The 18,401-nt window shown below is 46.8% G+C and overlaps 1 protein-coding gene across 6 annotated transcripts in view; it reads right to left on the reverse strand.

Annotated features, from left to right (window-relative positions):
- ZMIZ1 (zinc finger MIZ-type containing 1) overlaps positions 1-18,337 on the reverse strand; it is a 325,056-nt gene extending 306,719 nt beyond the window's left edge. For 5 of the 6 annotated variants that reach the window (XM_085229553.1, XM_085229554.1, XM_085229555.1 and 2 more), the window contains exon 1: positions 17,778-17,936. The gene's annotated coding sequence lies outside the window, so the exon portion shown is untranslated. Of the gene's footprint in view, positions 1-17,777; positions 17,937-18,222 lie in introns of those variants that run through there. The other variant, XM_085229551.1, reaches the window with a different exon arrangement.
- Positions 18,338-18,401: the final 64 nt, after the last annotated feature.

The raw sequence follows: 18,401 nt of genomic DNA on the forward strand, positions 1-18,401 counted from the left end.
AATATTTACAGGATTGTGACTTTGATTTTCCTCTCTTGTGCTCACTGCATCACCTGGTTCTCAAGTGGCTGGGGTCAGGAAAAGGAGCTGCTCTGTCAGCTTCATGCACCAGCCCTATCCTTCATTGCCTGGCTTGCAAACAGAGGAGCAGCAATGTGGAAATCTAAAACCCCAAGCTGCTTTTAAGTGGTTAGCATTCTGCAAACACATTGTCAAGGAACTAGACTGAAACTTGAATAACTGTACATATTTTGAAACCTCACACAGATGAATTTGAGCAGGCTACTCAGTGGATGCAGTAAATCCATTTTAATCTTCCCCTACAAAAAGCTTAGGTAGGAGTCAGCCATGAGGCAGCTCATGTGCCTTCAGTGGCAATTTCCATGGTGCTGCACATGAATAAACCCTTGAACTCTACAGACAGAATGAGTTTCAGGATTTAAAACACTTAAATCTTTAATAGTCTAATCTAAATTTTATTCACGACAATTATTTTATTCACAATGATTAAGAGCTTGGAAGATACAAAAAGTTTTGTGAGCGTGAGCAACAGCAGTGCCTCCCAGATCCCCAGAGGAGTGCAGGAGGCCACACATCACTAGCAGGAAGCAATGCCACAGGTCTGTGCTGCCCCAGTGACCTGCGTGGCACAGAGAGCAGCCAAACTGCTGCCTGCCCATCAGCGATCTACAGTCAGAAAAACAGTTCAGTCAGTTTTAGCATCGTACTTCCTAGCTTCTTCTGCATCACGTATAAGAACCATTTAAAAAACAGTGAGTAAATGATAACACGAAAGCTACTTTTACAGGTTTGTTTATGCATCTGATAGTGCTGGTGCTTAGCTGCTTTAACTATTTCCTCCCATAGGCTAGCTCATCTGCCAGCTTCTCTGCTCATGTGTAGAGCCTTTGATAGAGAAGTAGGACAAAAAATGCTCTGAAGCATAAGCATTCTGGCTTTAAAACCACAAAGCCTGGCAGAGTGATTCACTAACTGTCAGAATCCCCCAAGCAATTTTCTCTTAAAAAGAAAATTCAATATTTATTCTGTGCTTCGATATAAATAATGTCTGCTGTAAGTTTTTATTAACTTATAATGCACTGAAGTCTCACCATTAATTTCTGGAATCTGCAGAAATCCCACAGACATCAGAAAGCTGCATCCCTGCAAATTCCAGCCTGGTTTTCCTCATGTTCCATGAACAGATACAAACTCAGTCTGGAAAAGGCAGTAAAAGGAAAACCATACATCTGTATACAGACTGATTTCAATAATACACTATGAGTTCAACATATAAACAAGAAGGATTTTAAACACAACTTCACTAAAATTAATACAGTCACAAAACATCACCACGAACGTTTATGGAAGAAGCTTCACGACATTGCCCTTAATACATGGACACAAAGAATTGTTTCAGTAGGTGATTTGTTCAGAGTATAATGAGAAGTACCAATTATGAATATAAAAAGGAAGACCCCTGCAAAATGAGTCTATATCCTTAGTTTTTAGAAGTCACAGAACAGTTTAAATTAGAAGGGACCTTTAAGGTCATCTAGTCCCAACCCCCTGCTATAGGCAGGGACACCTCCCACTGGACCAGCTTGTATCTCCCACTAGACCAAGCACTCTATCAACTTGAAAAACTTCAAATCATTTGGGGATTTTTGGATGCCTCGTTTCATATTAGTGGAAAATATCAAAATTTCAAGAATTTCATGCACTTCACAGAATAGAGGCTTGTTTCAGGCATTATCAGTCACTTGGAAAAAAAAAACATGCATTCAAAAATATTCATTTTTAAGCAAAAAAAATTCTGAAAGAAAACAGACAAGACATAGAGATGTACACAATTGGGTTTTGAGGGCATAATTTTAATTTTGGAATATTTTGACTTCATTAAAAAAATCAAAAAGGAAGAGGCATTTCCAAAAGGTATTCTATAATAAAAGTCAGCTATACAGAACACCTGCATACAAAGCTACCAGCAGCATTCTGATCTGAACACAATTTTCCTCATCAACCCCTTTATGTTATGCTGCACCCAAATAGCAGCAGACACTGAATCCACTCACCGCACAGGGACACTGCACAGCCCTGCACATTCATACCCACTAACTACGGGCATTAATAGCACACCAGAGGAGCTCTTCAGTGAGATGGCTGCAAGCATCCCCAGCTAAACACATGCAAGTATTGGCCACTTTAAGATTCCTGCTTGTTTTTTTACCTCAAGACCATGAAGCATCCCCCAGACAACACACACACCCAGGACCTGGGCAATAAAGTGTGCAATTACCAGAGCAATGGGGCCACTTTCAAACTGGTCTGCAAGCTAAAACCCCACACCGAGTTACAACACAACAGTAAAAGCAGGCAGCACAAAATATAGTACATCGTGTTCCTTCGGGCCTTAAGGAATAATTATTTACAATCGCAACTGGCATTTAGTCAAGCCATGCAGCTTAATGACAAGGGTTATCTGTATGACGGCAGTGCCCAGGAGTTCCGATCACTGCACGCCGTGGGAAAGGCATGGCTCCCACACGACCCTCCCACAGGCTTTGGGCTCAGCAGGAGCTCCTGCCAGCTGCATCCAGCACAGCCCCAGAAAGAAGTCACCCGCCCCACCTGCCACAGGTCCCCCCAGGAAGGGCAAGTGCCAGTGGGAACTTTCAACTCTGCAAAAGGGAGCCCTGTTCCCCCGCAAGGGCTGCAGGCCTCACTGTGCACTGTGACACCGTGCTGTGGCTGTACCTGCCACAGCTGGCTAGGCTGTGGTGTCCTCTGGTCACATTAAGCCTAAAGGAGGATAGGCATCAAATTTCATGCCATCTCCTGCTAACTCTACAAGGGAAGTTCCATCACCTGCTTTGAGAGTAAAGTAAGCAATTGCAGTAAAACAGCAGGTCACACAAAAGACACACACCCTTAACACACAGCCCTCTGGGCAGCCTGGTCTGGTGGTTGGCAACCCTGCACATAGCAGAGGGGTTGAAACTAGATGATCATTATAGTGCTTTTTCAACCCAGACTATTCTATAATTCTAATAACAGCAACAAAAAACTAAACACAAACACAGGAGTAACTCCACGTTAGGGCTTTCACAAGCTGTGGAATGCAGAGCCACCTTATGCAGTCATTTCTGCCCATCCCCACAGCAGGCAACCCCGGCTCCACTGTACTTCCCAGGCACCCTTAACCAAAGAGAGGGAGTTTTGAGCTTTACTTTGCTTCACAGAAATATGGGGAAGTTTGCAGCCTCTCAGGTCACACAACTTGGCCAACGTTTTGGCCAAGAAGTATATGAAGCTCCCTGACTAAGGAGCTGTCTGCAGCCCTCACAGGCACAGTCCCACAGACCTACACTGTTTATTTTTTCCTGGTTTTGGGACTCTGAACTAGTTCCTGGGGCTGTGCTAAGAGAGATGCTCTATGTAGTGAAAGTTACATGTAAATTATGTTTCTATTCAGTGAGACTCTACCTGCCCCAGCAACAGATGCTCCAACACTAACAGGAAAATGAATTTATGCAAATCAAAATACTGTGGTTTTAATCACTTAGTTCAATCTATTTATGAGTTGGGTTCATTATTCTTGCCTAATTGCAGGGATCCATCTGACTTCTTGATTTGAGAGCCCTCACTCCCAAATTCCATGCAGCCAGGCCATCAGTGCCACACTCACACCACAGCCTATACAGGGAGCTGCACTGGCCAAGAGAACCTATATAGGAACACAGGACAGTTTTTGTTTTCTCAGTGGGCTCACCCATGTGATTCATCATGCACCTGCACAAACACTGATGGTAACATAGTGTAAGGGTGCAAATGACAACAGCAGGGAGCTGGGAGGATAAAGCAGTCCCAAGAAAGCCACATTGCAGCAGAAGGGATGGAAACAATGACCACCCACCTTTCTCACAGCATATTTGTACCAGGCTGTCAGGATACAGATTCCACAGCATTAACAACATGATTTACTTCTGACCAGGAGAAACAACCAAGAAAAACAACCAAGAAAAATTTGGTGAGAAATACTACCCTGTGCTCAAGCCACCTCACTTGTCGTCTTCCCTTCCCAGTGCCACCATCACAGTACCAACAGCATGGCCCATGCCACCTCCAAGACATGAAACTTGTCACCCACTTCCAGAGGACAGGACAAATGACAGTCACAGTAGGACAGCCCAGCTGAAGCCCTGTGCTGCTGGCTGCAGAGCTGACACAAGTGCATGTCCTCTTGCTTATCTGCTGGACATCACCATGTCACTCAACCTGGCTTCAGGTTGGATGGAGTTGATTTTTTTCCTTCAGAGTGCCTGATATAATGCTATGTCCTGGCTATAGGAAAAAAACAAGGTCAATAAAGCACTGATGCTTTAGCTGTTAGAGTTGTTCCGATTTTTGGATTCACCCCCCAGTTCTCTCTGTTATCTCTCTAGGAGGTAAGGAGCAAGAGAAGGGCTGTGTGGTGCTTAGCTATTTGCTGGGTTAAACCACACACCCAGCAGCCAGGTAAATGGCACCCTCTGGCAACTAAATCAAAAGAAGCTGGAAATAAGTTCCTGCCTTGTGTTTTCCCAGAGCAGCCTGGTACCAGCACAGGGACTAGCCCTGCAGTCAGTTGTATCAATGGCAGCTAACCCAGCTAAAAACAAAACTTAATGAGAAGAAGACAGAGACTAAAAGCACACCCCTAGAAAAAACAAAGCCCTTTATCCCATCAGTGACCTGTCCCTATGAATCACACAAACACTGACCTTAACAGCCTGATCACAGACACACAGTCTAACAATGATTGTTCCTGGGGCAACACGGGGGATGTAGCAAACGGACAAATCAATGCACTGGGAAAGGCATTACAACAGAGGTATGATAACAGAAGAAGCAGCATGATAGAAAGGTGCTATAAAGGAAGGAAAGAAAATTGCTCACCCATATCAGAAGGTTCCAGGTTTGCAGGGGAATCTCCACCAAAGAGATATCTCCAGAAAGAAAACCTCCCCCAGTGGCAGTCAGCCCTTAAATGAGGTCTAGGAGAGGTGCAGCCAGGCTCCACCCCTTCTGATCACACAGCTGAATTGCCTTCACCTGTGCTCCCAGGGCTGACAGATCCTTCCCCAGGTGATCAATCAGTGGTTCAGGCCATGACTCAACAGTTCCCAGACAAGGGGTTATGGATGTGCATGTACTCAAAGGGGGAGCTGCAGCTTCAAGTAGATCCATAATTACCCCATATGCAAACAATGCTGTTTAATACAGTATCTTAAGAATGCTTTATTTGTATGCTTAAAGTACATAGCTTACAGCACCAGAGGAACACGCTACACCGTAAGCTGGTATAGAAGAGTGTAAAGCTCCATCCAAGCCCTTGCAGATACAGGGGCACAGCTCTGCCAGCAGTACTGCTCACAGGGGCTCCCGTTTATATTATGCCACATTTCAGAAGTACACAGCTCCAGGTGCAGTGACCCCGGGGAGCCTCAGTCCCCACCTACCCCCAGCACTACATCATGGGACAGCATTAACTATAATTACACTGAGATACCTTTGACACTTTTCAATGTACAAAAACAGCCCAGTTGCCAACCCATCACCATCTGTTTCCTATCATTATTTCATTAAAATACTTTTCATTTCTCTAATGATAGAAGAGTAGGATTGTTTTCTACCATGCAGGCTCCTCACATCCCTCCAGGCAAAGGCTAACAACGCAAGCTGATTTTAAGTTAGCCAAATCCATCCCCTTCTCTCCACCTTTCTAAAATACTGCTTTAAAGTCTCCAAGGAAACAAAATAAAACAACTTGTCAGCTGCAAAAAACATTAGGGTATTCCTCCCAGAAGCAGAAAACTCTCAGTTGAACATACCTGAGATGAAAACTAAGGCGCAGTGCATGCTGTGAGAATGACACAAGGCTGAACGCTCACCGTCCCCAGGCCAGACTCCCAAGTGCCCGCACACCAGGGCCGTCACCCACAAGCAAGGAAGAGGTGGGCTCTGAGCACTTATCAAGAGCGAGTACAGTAATTCTTACCTGCAAAGTGCTGTTTGCAGCTGCTCACCGATTTGTCAGAGCTCTTACTGCTTTTGCCTCATGATTTATGGTGCTCTACCCAGCACTGAGCCTTCTATTACTGTCCTCATTTATTGCCTGCAGCTGTCATTCTTACTAGCAGCTCCACCACCATCACAGGTGAGGTATCAAAGGTATTTAGTGTGCACCTAGAGATGCAGCTTTAATGAAACCTGCTCACAGGTGCTATTTAAGCATGAGAACAATAGCATAAAGTGCATCAATTAGCACAGACTTGACCAAAGGAAATTATCACAGGCAAAACTGTTCACTTAGAGCTGCCTCAAAAGGATAGATGTCCAGCAGTCCTACACACAGCTGCTGGGTCATAGAAGAGGTAACAACAGTGTGCATGGATCAAAGGCTCCTAACAGATATTTAAAAGTAAAACAAATAATATGTTGATACAAATTCAGTAATGTCACTTTTTACAGTCAAAATGCCACAAAGGAGATAAAGCCAGCTACACTTTCTTTACTGTGTATTTTTCCCAGCTAGCTATTTTCCCCTTTTTTCAGCATCTCCAAAAATTCTGCTGGATCTGCCTATTCCGGACTGATGACATTGGAGTGGAGAAGCAAGCATTTCACCCAGCCATTTCATTTGTAAAAGCTCCCAGTGCATGCCTGGTAGAAAAAGATGCACAGCGCCCTGGGCATGGCCAGCAATTGCAGCAGCCTGCAGGCACAACAAGGCTGCTCCCAGTCCCATGGACCACGGCACTGAAAGAAGAGGCAGCAGCCATGGAGCTGAGGCTGCTGCTGTTCTCATGTATGCAGTAAAGACCCAGCTCCTGAAGTCAGCTGATAGTAGAAGCATCTCTGTTTATTTAATGAGTTTCTAGCACTTGTGATTGTGGATGAAACCTGAAAATGCAATACCCAAACAAGCCTTCAGAGACAGATCTTGCAAAAGGCAAGTCTATTATTTTAAATGATTCTACAGGCCTGGCTTCTGGTGTCCAAGTATTTTAAGGCCAGCAATCTTAAGTTAGACTGATCAGCACTCTGAGCATTAAAGCCCACAGTTGTTGACTCTTGAGTTCTTTTCTTCAACACCATCCAAGCTGCACAGCTTGAAAATGACGCTCAAGGCAAAAGCAACAATTGTGAATTTACAGACAATGAAGGCCATCATTGTCATAGTCAAGCTTTATTTATAGTCAAGCTTAACAGACAGTGTCAAAGCTACAATTTGAGCATGTAACCCTCTAAAAGAGAAAAGTGATGATGCATTGCACTCTGTCATGGTAAGGTATCCAAGAACCAGAAGTAAACACCCACATATGATGCATACAGTTGCCGACTGCTATTCTCTCTACACGTTCCTGTCCCCCCAGCCAAGATTGCTGGGTCACACTGAGAGCAGCACACAGTGACCAACCACAGCCGTGAGACACAATGAGCTCTCAGCCGGCGTGCAGCAGTCTGCTCTCAGGTTAAAAAACAAAATCTGCTTCTAAATAGAGCACTAATTGGAGCACATTTTAGAGTTCAAGCATACTCGACCTTCCAAATCTTCTGAGGATGCCTTTTGTTAATTTAAATCTACAGTATACCTTTTGTCTTCATGTAGCATTTAGTAGGTCTAATTGGTCATGTACTCTGTGTTAGTGGAAAACAAGCAAAAGCTGGTCTCCCCTATAATTTAACTTTATATGCATACATACTTGCAGCTTAAGCTTCTGCTCTTTTTCTTTCCCTCTTCCTATATGTAACTGCAGAAATTGCATGTTTGGGTGGAAGTAATAAATCTATAGAAAATACTCAACACTATACAAGAGAAGTATGTTTTCCAGCTACGACTGCCTCTACATTGGCCTTCAGCATGGAAAAAACATTTCCAGCTGAACCAAGCCACACCACCCATCAGCCGCAGAAGGCCCCTCCGAAGGGAGAAGCAGGGTCTCAGTCACTGGCATCCATGTGCAGCAGCGAGGAATCTCTGAAAGGGAGGACAAGGGGCTCCCACTTCTGAGCTCATCCCTGACATTCCTTACTCTGGTCATTCAGTCGTTGGAGAATTAAAAACAACAACAACAAAAAACACTCAAAAACTTGCAAGCTTCCATTGATTACTACCTCAATTTCCTTAATATTGCACAAGAGATTTATTTATTTATTTTTATTAGCAATAGGAAAAAAAAGTCAAAATTGCCCTCTCAGCTGCATTCAGTTTGGAAATTTAAACTATAATTGCTTTTAGATTCAAACACAGATTCACATCCTATCCTCCGCTGATGGCTGTGCAATCTGATCACTCATGCATGTATGGATGGCTTGTCACTGACAAACAACCCGACTCCTCCGCTTGTGGAACCTGCATTACTCACAAGGCAGCCTTGGCAGAGGCAGGCCAACATATGTTAATTGCTGGGTTGCATTATAATAGGTCTAACATCTTGTTTCCCATCCAAGCTTCTATAATAAATGGAAACAACGTTCTCTTTGGATACAGAAGTACGTATTTTTGTATCTTGGGCTAAAAATATTCTACGTTAAAAACACAAAAAGATCAACTGCCAGAGAATTCCTGCATCCTCTGAGCTTCTTTGAAGGAGTTTAATCCTTACTAAACGAAGATGTCAGACAGCCTTTGTAAGAGATTAGCATATGTGCATCGTATTTCATTTCCTACAAGTTATTCCTAAGTCAGGTGCAATGGTGAGAATGGAACTTGACTTCCCAGTCCCTCATTACTTCAATGGGAAGTTTATCTGGTGAAGTTGTCTTCAGCAGAACAAAGCGTAAATTCATGAACATCAAAAGACCACAAATAGAGCAGAGATATATTTAAAAATATATTTCTCATATGACAGCAGATACGAACTACGTTTCTTCCTTTTATGATTTAGTATGCTGGGATATTGCTAGGACAAGATGTTGGCAACGTGACAAGTATTTTGGATTTACATTTCTCTTTATTGAGAAAGAGGTGTTGAGGGCTGTAGCTGCAGTTTCAGACAAAGGAGAACGAAGACTCCGTGCCGACACGCTGCTCCCTTTTGGATGACTGAACTCAAAGTTTTAAATCAGGATTTAAATCATATGACACCATAAAACTGCCAGCAAACATTTGAAATTTGGGTGGGATTTTCAAAAGAGTAGTATTTCAAGAATACCAATACAAGACTTTTTTCCACAACGTATTCCACAAGAGGCTCACACATTGAGTAAATAATTCATATTGCACATAGAATACAAAATTTAATGAAATGAAAACGCTGTCTCTCTTGGAATTATATTTATTTTATTTTCATGTGATTAAATAACTCTAATGAGAGAATTATCACACAGCCGTGACCGGGGATGTTCAGAGCCCTGTCCATGGCTGTTTACCAGTGCCCTGTCTGCAGCCCACAAGCAGCAGGACCTCGCCACGCTGCAAGCCCCAGCCGGCAGCAGGCAGATGGTGGCAATAAGGAAGCTATCAAGCCGCCTTAGTCACCATAGCAGAGCCTGGGAGCTTCCCAACAGCAGCTTTGCTGCCCTCCCTTCACTCATTCCAGCTCACTAATGCGTTTACCTGCATGCAGCTAGCACTGCCCATTACAGGGCAAACATGCATTTGTTACACATGCTCATCTGGCACCATTCAGTCTGTGCGAGGATCACCATAGCTATGTGTGGTGAAAAATAGCGCAACGAACAATGCTAAGAGGGAGCACTGCATTCTGCTATCCTAGAGGCAAGGTGCCAAACTCTTCAAAATGGATGCTTAATGTAATAGTATGTTAACAAAAGGAACTTCAACAGATGAATCAGAAATTTCACGCTTTTGCATTTATTTAGAGACAAAATGACCCCAATATTTTGCTTGCATAAAACATCCAGCAGTGAGTTTTAGGTGCCCGTCTGCTCCCCCGCACCTCAAACCCCAGCTCCAGACGCCTGGCAGACACTTCCCCTACTCCCCAGGCCCCCGACTGCTGGTTGCTTCACAAACAACCTGCCAGGAATAAAGGCAAAATAAAAATGATGGCAGTCATTGGCTGCCAGCGGTGGTTGCCATAGATTTTCCCATCTCACAGCAAAGAGCAGTGAGGCCAATGCCACAGAGATGCCCACGTTACCCACACACTGCAGTGCCAACACTCTTTGCTGGCCTTGGAGCCCCCCCCCACTTCCCTTATAAACCCCTGTCCCCCACCCGCCCTTGCTCCCAGCCCCCTGGAGGCATGGCACAGAACTGGGGCTGAGCTGGGGGCAGAGGGTAGGGCAGGAGGTGGCACCATCCCTGGACACTGCCCACAGCTGGGGCTGCGCAAGCCCGCACGTTCCAGCTCACGAGGTCGCTGGAGCTGAGATTTAGGAGGCACTGCAAGTGACCTAAAATAACTTCTCCTTACATAATGCTGTTATGATTTTAATGTGCGAGATGTCAGGGTTTCACAGTGCCAAAAGCCAGAGCTATGCATTCAGTTGGAAAGCCAGGAGGCTCCCATGTCGAATGCTATCATGCTCCAGCTGGACTGCAATCTCCAACTTCTTAAAACAGTGATGTAAATTTGGGGAGAAATCTCATACTTGAGAGGAGGACAGGAAAAGATGCACACGTTGTTCTTATGATCAATTTTTTGAATAGCAACCGAGCGTGGCTTTCAGTGTCCCATACCAGATCAGGTCTTTCAGGAGGAAGAGCAAATGAACCTCTGGACATGAGGAAGCCCAACACACTTGCAGTGAGCCAACCATGCAAGTGCAACAGACGCACTGTGCTCACACAGCCTCAGCTGGGCCACCCACGCCTGCAGACAGGACTTAGTGTGGCTGGCAGCCACGATGCTGCTGAACGCAGGCAGCAGCCAGAGGGCACCGGGACCTTCTAGCTCCCCAACGCACCCAAAAAGCCACAGATACCAGGGTCCTGGGAGCATCTGTAGCATGACAGTTCACAAGCCTGGAGTGTTTTTTAGAAGTACTCCCATCTTTAAAAAGAAAAAACAGAAAAGCTTAATCAAATGTAATGTGTATCAACCTGTGCTGAGAAGAGGAGGGAAGAAAAGTTTCATTGAAAAGGCTGGAGGGAGAGACGGGGCGCTGCAAGGGAGGCCAACATAAGCTGCACACCAGCTGTAAACAAGTTAACTTCTGTGATCCCACTGCCGGGAAAAGGGCCACAAGAGCGCTGAACAAACACAGACTTACAAGCAGGACACCAAGAGATCGGGCAGGCTGCCTGACAACCACATCATTCTTTTCTCCCCTGAAAACCTGTAGGATAATAAGCCCTACTCTCTTCCTATACGGAGAAATATATAAACAAACCACTCTTTTGAAAATGCAATGTCAACAAAGTATTTAAAAAATGTTGTTTAAATCTTTTATCCCACTTTTTTTTTTCTCTCTCTCTCTTTTTTTTTTATGGGGAATGAGGGAGGAAAGTGGCCTTGGAGAGAAGGAAAAAAAGGATGAAAAACAAAATGGAACTGCTGTTGTATCAATGTTAGAACATTAAAGTGTAAAAGTGACATCACTGGTTGTCAAACCATTCCAGCTGAGCAGTGGGACAGACAAGCTGCCTGAGCTCCTTGGCAGGCAATGTGCCAACGTGCCAGGGTGGGGGTCCTGCAGCCCAAGACACCAGCACTTCCTCGCTGCCATTCATCCCCTCCACCTTGCTTTTACTCTGTCACACCTCTAAAATAACCAAAGGCAGGTGGTAACCTTTGAGCTGTAAGACACGTGGTTATCAAATGGGTGTTGGACAACACTCCAAACCATCCCAAGAGAATGGCATGGGGAAGGATGTGAGCTGCATCAGTACACAGAAGAGAAGTTGTAAGAACCCTCATAAACTTGAAGTGATTTTCAACCTTCGATAAAGCAGAAACCATGCTCAAACCAGGGAAATCCCACTCTTTCAGCACTACTGTGAGCCAGGCACTCGGCAGGGAAGCCCTGTCTCAGTCCTTCTGACTCCCAGCTGCCCCACTGTCCCCAACTCTCAATGCTCACGTTCACAGAATGAGTCTGTGCTCCATCAGTTCATCTCCATTTAGAACAGGCCTTCAGAAACAAGAGAGAACAACTTCCAAATTTCCGATGGAGATCCAAGAGGTGTGTATTTCAGGACAGCCTAAAAGGCTCCGCTGTTCTTAGAGGGAATCAGGAACATGGCCAAGAAACAGTCAGATATTCATCAAGGGAACTGTTTCTGCTACTACATGGCCAACTGAAGCCCCTAATATTCTGTCACGTATCTGTGTCACCACAGCCCCTATAAATAAACTGCTCTGATTAGTTAGGAGACTACCTGGAAATCTCCAAGGGACTGATGTGAAATTTGTCAACATATTTCTGTTCTTCTCGCTCCTTAAACGCTTGTCTCCATCCAATTAGCAAAGATGTAAAATGGCACTGCCCATGTACAAAGAGCTGCAACACAGCTGAGGCAGACCCTACCCACATTCATGCATTGGGCAGACCAAGAAGTTGATGTTCTCCAGTCATTGTCATCCTGCCCACCAACACACAGCTCTAGAGAGGTTGCAAGTAACAGCTCTAGCACTGAAAACAGAGAGATTTGAAGACAACCGAATAAAGACTGCAAGAAACTCCCATGCTTGCTTTGCATGACACTGTCAGGCACACGAAGCCTGTGACTTTCATTCTCATGCTAGCTCTATCAGCGCTCCAGGATTACATATGGGTTAGAGTTATTTCCATTTTCAAAGCCAGATGCACAGCAATGCTGCTCTTCTATTGCTTACTGAGTTCCAGGCAGCACAGTGTGCCTTCTCACAGCCAGCCAGCTCCACAGCAGCTGGAGATCTGGGGAAGATGTGAGCAGGATGGCCATGCCAACAGAGCGGGCAGCCCAACATTGCCCAGGTAAGGGCACAGAGCTGCAGAAAGGGGCCTCCTCAGCAGGACAGCATTAGATTTAGAAATCAGCTCATCACCATCAATATCATCATCTACAGATGAATAAGTGGTATATCAGGAGGGAAAACAAAGTCCTTAGGAAAACAAACAAGGAAAAGAATGGAAAATCCAAATCCAGTTTGATAAACTTCCACAAGAAGTTAGAGCATCATACCTACCTATGGCTTTGGAGCAATGATTTCCCTCCATCTCCAACCATACTGAACCAACAGCCTTCCTGCACCACTTTGGGAATCACCACTTTTGGGAATCAGAGCTGCTCCACTGAGTCAAAACAAATACTGATTGTCAACAAAGGGATACACTTCTCACATTTATCCTAATGGAATGCTAACATGATAGCTTATATGGTACTACCTCAATATTAATGCACTACACAAAATATGAAACAGCTCAACGTATTGAATTATCTAATGAAAGGATGCATGGGTCTCTGAGTGCAGATACTTGATTAGATCCTAAATCTCAACTCAACAAGGGCCAACTTGCAGCCCTTCCCCTTGGAAGGAATCATGTTTGGCTGTTCCGGGACTCAGTAGAGGAGCACAAATTGCTTTTCCTATCCTCTAATACAGGTTTAAAAAGCATAAGCACCTGAAGGAAATCATGGCCTAGACCAAATGGTGGCCTACCCAGCATTTCCAAAGGGAACATTCCACAATTAATGTCTCATTCCTTGCCAAGTAAGTTAACCTGGGTTGATGCTTGAAGGAGAAATGATGGAAAGTGACTTTGTCTACCTAAAAATAGCTTTTTTTCCCCTCTCTCAGATACAAAATATCCATAGCAATCTGTCTTGCTTAATAAGGAGTAGTGACACAGTACTGAGATCCCACACCACGCCTTCACAGGCCACATCAACTCCAGTGCATCTTGAAGTAGCTGAACCCAAAATAACATGTAACAAGTGTACAACCATCCTCCACTCTCATAATGCACTACTGCCTCCAGCAGTCAAGCTGTGGAGATCCATTAAAACCCCTTGCCAGCCATTTCTCTCGTGGCCTCAATTACCTTGAAAAACTTCAAACATTAACCAAGCACAACGCTAATGATCCTGTGAAACCCAATGGAAATAAATAAAATGAAATCACTACCTAAGAAGTTTTTGCTTTTAGAAAGAAAAGCAGAAGAAAAATCAATATGACAAAGCAACATTCCAATTCACAAACCTTGTTTTTGAGCCAAAGACACCATTTTAAAGCAGAAATGATTCCCTAATACCACTGACACAGCCTCAAAATACCATCAGCAGGAAAGCTGACATGCCTAAATTTAGGGAAAGAAGAGCAGGTACATCAGTGCCTACACACAGCATTGTGGCACTGCGTATTGTGATTTCTCATAAAAAGATGTAAGGAATGCTTGTCCTCTTTGTCCCACACCAGGCAGTTGATGAGAATAAGCACACACCAATCCTCAACTCTTCAGCAATAGTCTTTCCTCTCTGCTGTAACAGAGGATGGGGTTTCACAAAAATGGGTCCAGTGAGGAGCGAAGAAATCAGCTAATTGCACAGTGGTCCACCTGCCCCCACAGGCATTGGCTGCAGCCCTACACACTTGTGGGAAGCAGGTGCCCAGGTGGGGCATAGCCCCGGCCACCTTGTCTCCTGTCTTTTCTGCAGGGCTGGGTTGTGGACTGAGGCCTATCAGAAACACGGGGGAAGGCAAACGGAATTCCAACTTTGTTTCCTCTCTGAGATACATTTCCTTTTCAAGACTGAAACCAGGCTCCACAGCTGCTAGCCAACACCAAGCTGCTACAAATGAGTCTGCAGTGATGTAACTGTCACTCTCCAGGTTTGAGGAGTTGGTTTTTCCTTCGGTTTTCTGGTCTCCACAAAACCTTTGGGGCGATTTGGGGTGAAGCATAAGCAGCTCCCAAGAAAAGTTATGAATGGAAACGTGATGCACACATTCAGCTCTCCTTTCAGCTCCTGTAACCAACACTGATAGGAACACATCTCTTAGATGATGCAAAAACTGATCTGTCATCTCTGTGGATTTCTTAAAATAGTCTAAAACCGGAATTTCGCACCGCATTAACACTGCCATCTCAGGCAGCACAAAACGCTCTCTGTATATATGCACAGCAACTCGCTTCTCCCCTGAAACAAAGTTTTCATTGATCCTTTGCCACAGCCTCAATTATTGTTTCTAATCATGATCAATGTTTACTTAAGGTATTGTGGCCTGTAAACAATGTACACAATAACAGCATCTGCCTACATTGACAGGAATGCTGCTGCCAGGTTAGATATCAGTGCTGACTGTTCCTAAGGGCGTTCTTTTTAAACTCTGACAGCCCCAAATAACTTTAAATTACAACTTACAGTCATCTTTACATCTGCACTACTTTTTGAGGTAGCGCTCTCCTGAACAGATAAAAATCCCAACTCTGTCAACTAAATCCCAGAGAATTTTCATTGTTTTAAGGTGTAATCCCAAAGGCATTTAATTTTTCTAAGATTTTTGGGGTTGTTTTGTTTTATAAGTTGATAAATTCTGCAAAATTTTGGTCATCTTTGCATCCACAGGAAAAAAAATATATTAGTTATTTGCTAATTATACATCGATTAAAATAAGAAAAAAAAAAAGTACAGAACAAGTCATTTTTCCTAAGACTCTTTAAAGTAAAGATAGAAAGAAAAAGGTCCTTGACTCCAAGATATTTGGAGCACTTCAAGTCATGTTTTCCATCCTCTCATTCCAGCAATAAGCGGCCTTTTCTCTCTCCTCCCCCAGCCCAACTCAGGCACACAGCCCCCAGACGCACCCCGCTACCCCACAGCCACACGTGCTCGGTGCAGAGCCTGCTTTCAATGTGCCTTTTGTTTGATGGCTGGTGTTTCAACATCCTCAACTTGAACAGAGAAAGGTCAGAGCGAGTCTTCTGGCATTCACAAACCTGAATCGCGGCCCGCCAAGACAAGATTGATGCCATAGTAAATTTATCTCTAGAGAGAGAAGGAAGGGGAAGTTTGAACCCGAGAGCGTCCCCATTGATGAGCATACCCCTGGTTGCTGCTGGGGCATTACCATTTCATTCTGCTCCCTATGAAACTTCCCTGCTCCGAGCCCCCGTCTGCAGAGCCTCGGACCCAATGCGGGGCTCCCGCGTGTACCCGCACCGCGCCCGCTCCCGCCCCTGAGTGTCCCCAGCCCACGTCCCCCACCCGTCCGTGTCCTCACCGGGGAGAGGGGCCTCCCGCACGCGAGGCCGAGGTCCCCCAGCCCCGGGGGAGCCGCTGCTCAGGATTCCTTAAAAGCTTTGGCACTTCGAGGCGCTTGGAAGCACTCAAGCAGAGCTGGGAGCCAGAGCTCCGCCACAGCATTAATGGGCTTTTGCCCTTTTAAATTTTATAAGCCTGTCGCCTTTCTGATGCGCGCAGTTTTATTCAGAGCCCTAAATGGCCACTTCGTATTTAAAAGGAAACCTGCATAGGTAGCACCCTACAACTCCCTCGGGTCATTCATCTCCCCCGCTCTCCCACTGTCTCTTAGGAAACCTTTGATAGAGCATTTGTTCAGGCTGCCAAGTTAAATCCTCTTCTCTCATGTCAGCGCATTGAGAAAGGGCCGGGGCAGCGCTCCGCTCGGGCCTGCGCGAGTCAATGGAGAAAACCCATTCCTGGGGCACTCCGGAGCCATTAAGCCGTTTGCAGATTATTAACCGAAACACAGAAACGTACATGGGCACGGGCAGCCGGGAACGCGGGGCTGTGCCTTAAGTTCGCTGCGGTCTCGGGAAATTTCTCCGCACGGCCGCGATGGGGAACGCTCTCCCCGCCGCCGCGCTGCCCAGCGGGACCCCGCGCCCCGCACAAAGCCGTTCCTCCGCGCTTTAGGGGCTCCGCTTCCCCCAGCGCGCACATTGCACCTTTAAGAACTGGGTAATGTTGTCTGCAATTGGCTGAAACAAAACCCGAAACGCGACGCCCGCTCCGGCGCCCCTCATCGCAGCCCGAAAGGCAGCACCGAAATGCAACTTCCCACGTGCGAAACAAAGTTTGCAGTCGAAAATCCCGGTTGTGGCCCCGAGCAGCCGCCACCGGCCCGGAACAGCAGCGGAGCAGCGCGGGGTTCGGGCAGCGCTCGGGCAACGCCGGGGCCGGCCGGCTCTGCGCGTGTTTACATTCCTGGAGTGGCTCGAGCCCCGCGCTCCGCCCGCTCCGCTCCGCAGCGCCGGGCAGCGCTTTCCCCGTTCCCGTCGCACAAAGGCGACCGGGCGGCGAGCGGCGGCCGGGCCTTCCCCCCACCCCCTGCCCCCGGCCCCCTCCCCTCCGCCCAGCGGCTTCCTGGACAGATGCACCGGGGGGAGGGAGGGCGGCAGCGGGAGGAGGCGGGGGGCCGCTCCTTCCTCCTGCCTGCCGAGAGAGGCCCCGGTCCCAACTGGCTTTCAAAACCCAGACACAAGGAATTTCCACCCAGGCGAGCTTCCCGCAGCACGGAAAGCGGCCGCAAGCTCCCCCGCGCGTCTCCCCGGCCAAGCGCACGCCCGCGGCCCCGGGGCTCGCCGCCCGCCCGCCCCGACGGCGCTTGCCTGCCCGCCCGGGGGCAGCCGCCGCCCCGGCCCCGAGCCCCAACCCCTTTTGTTTTGGCGGCCGGCGGCCCCACGCCGCGGCAACTCGTCCCGGTGCCGGGTTCCCGCAAGGGCATTCCCGGCGCGGGGCCGCCTCCCCGCCGCCAGGCCCGACTCCCCGCCCGCCCGGTGCACCCGCGGGGCGCTCCCCGCCCGCCCCATTGTTCGCGCTCCGCCGAGGCGCGACCCCTGCCCGGGCGCGGAGCGCGGGCGGCCGCCAAACTTACCTCGGCTGCACGGCGCGGAGCGGCACGCCGGCTCCTCTCCCCAAGTGCCGCACAGCTCTCCGGGGGGATTTTTGAATAGGTGTTTTTTTTTTATTCCCCCCTTTCGCCCTTCTCCCCCCGCTCCCTTTTTTCTTTCTCTCCCCCCCCCCCCTTTTTCCCTTGCCCACAGACAGTGAAAAGGAGCTCAATGTTAGTGGGTGAGTAAGTGAATCAACTAGCAGAGAGCACAGCAAGTTGAAGTGTCAAATTACATTGGCTATTCTATTACCAAAGGGCCATGCTTTGTGGCTGCTGGCAAAATCTGTCCCAGATTCCTATCTGAAAGGGAGCTGCCTCCCTCCTGCGGGGACGCTCTTCCCTCGCCCTCTCCCTTCCCCTCTGCCCCCACCCGCCGAGAACCCGGAGTTAAGCTGAGAGCCGAGTTAAAACACAAATATTGTCTTACAGCGGGTTTAAGGCGGGGAGTCGCGTTTAAGCCTTCCTGAATGGCACGCACGCACGCAAAGAGGGAAAAAAAAAAAAAAAAAAAAAAAAAAAAAAAAAGGAGAAAACCCTTCCACTCTGGAAACTGAGAGCAGGCAAATATCCTCCCTGCTGAATTGCTGTTATTAAATAAGGGGAAAC

This window comes from Meleagris gallopavo, chromosome 8 (genome assembly GCF_905368555.1).
Source record: "Meleagris gallopavo chromosome 8, MGAL_WU_HG_1.1, whole genome shotgun sequence".
Classification (NCBI taxonomy): Eukaryota; Metazoa; Chordata; class Aves; order Galliformes; family Phasianidae; genus Meleagris; species Meleagris gallopavo.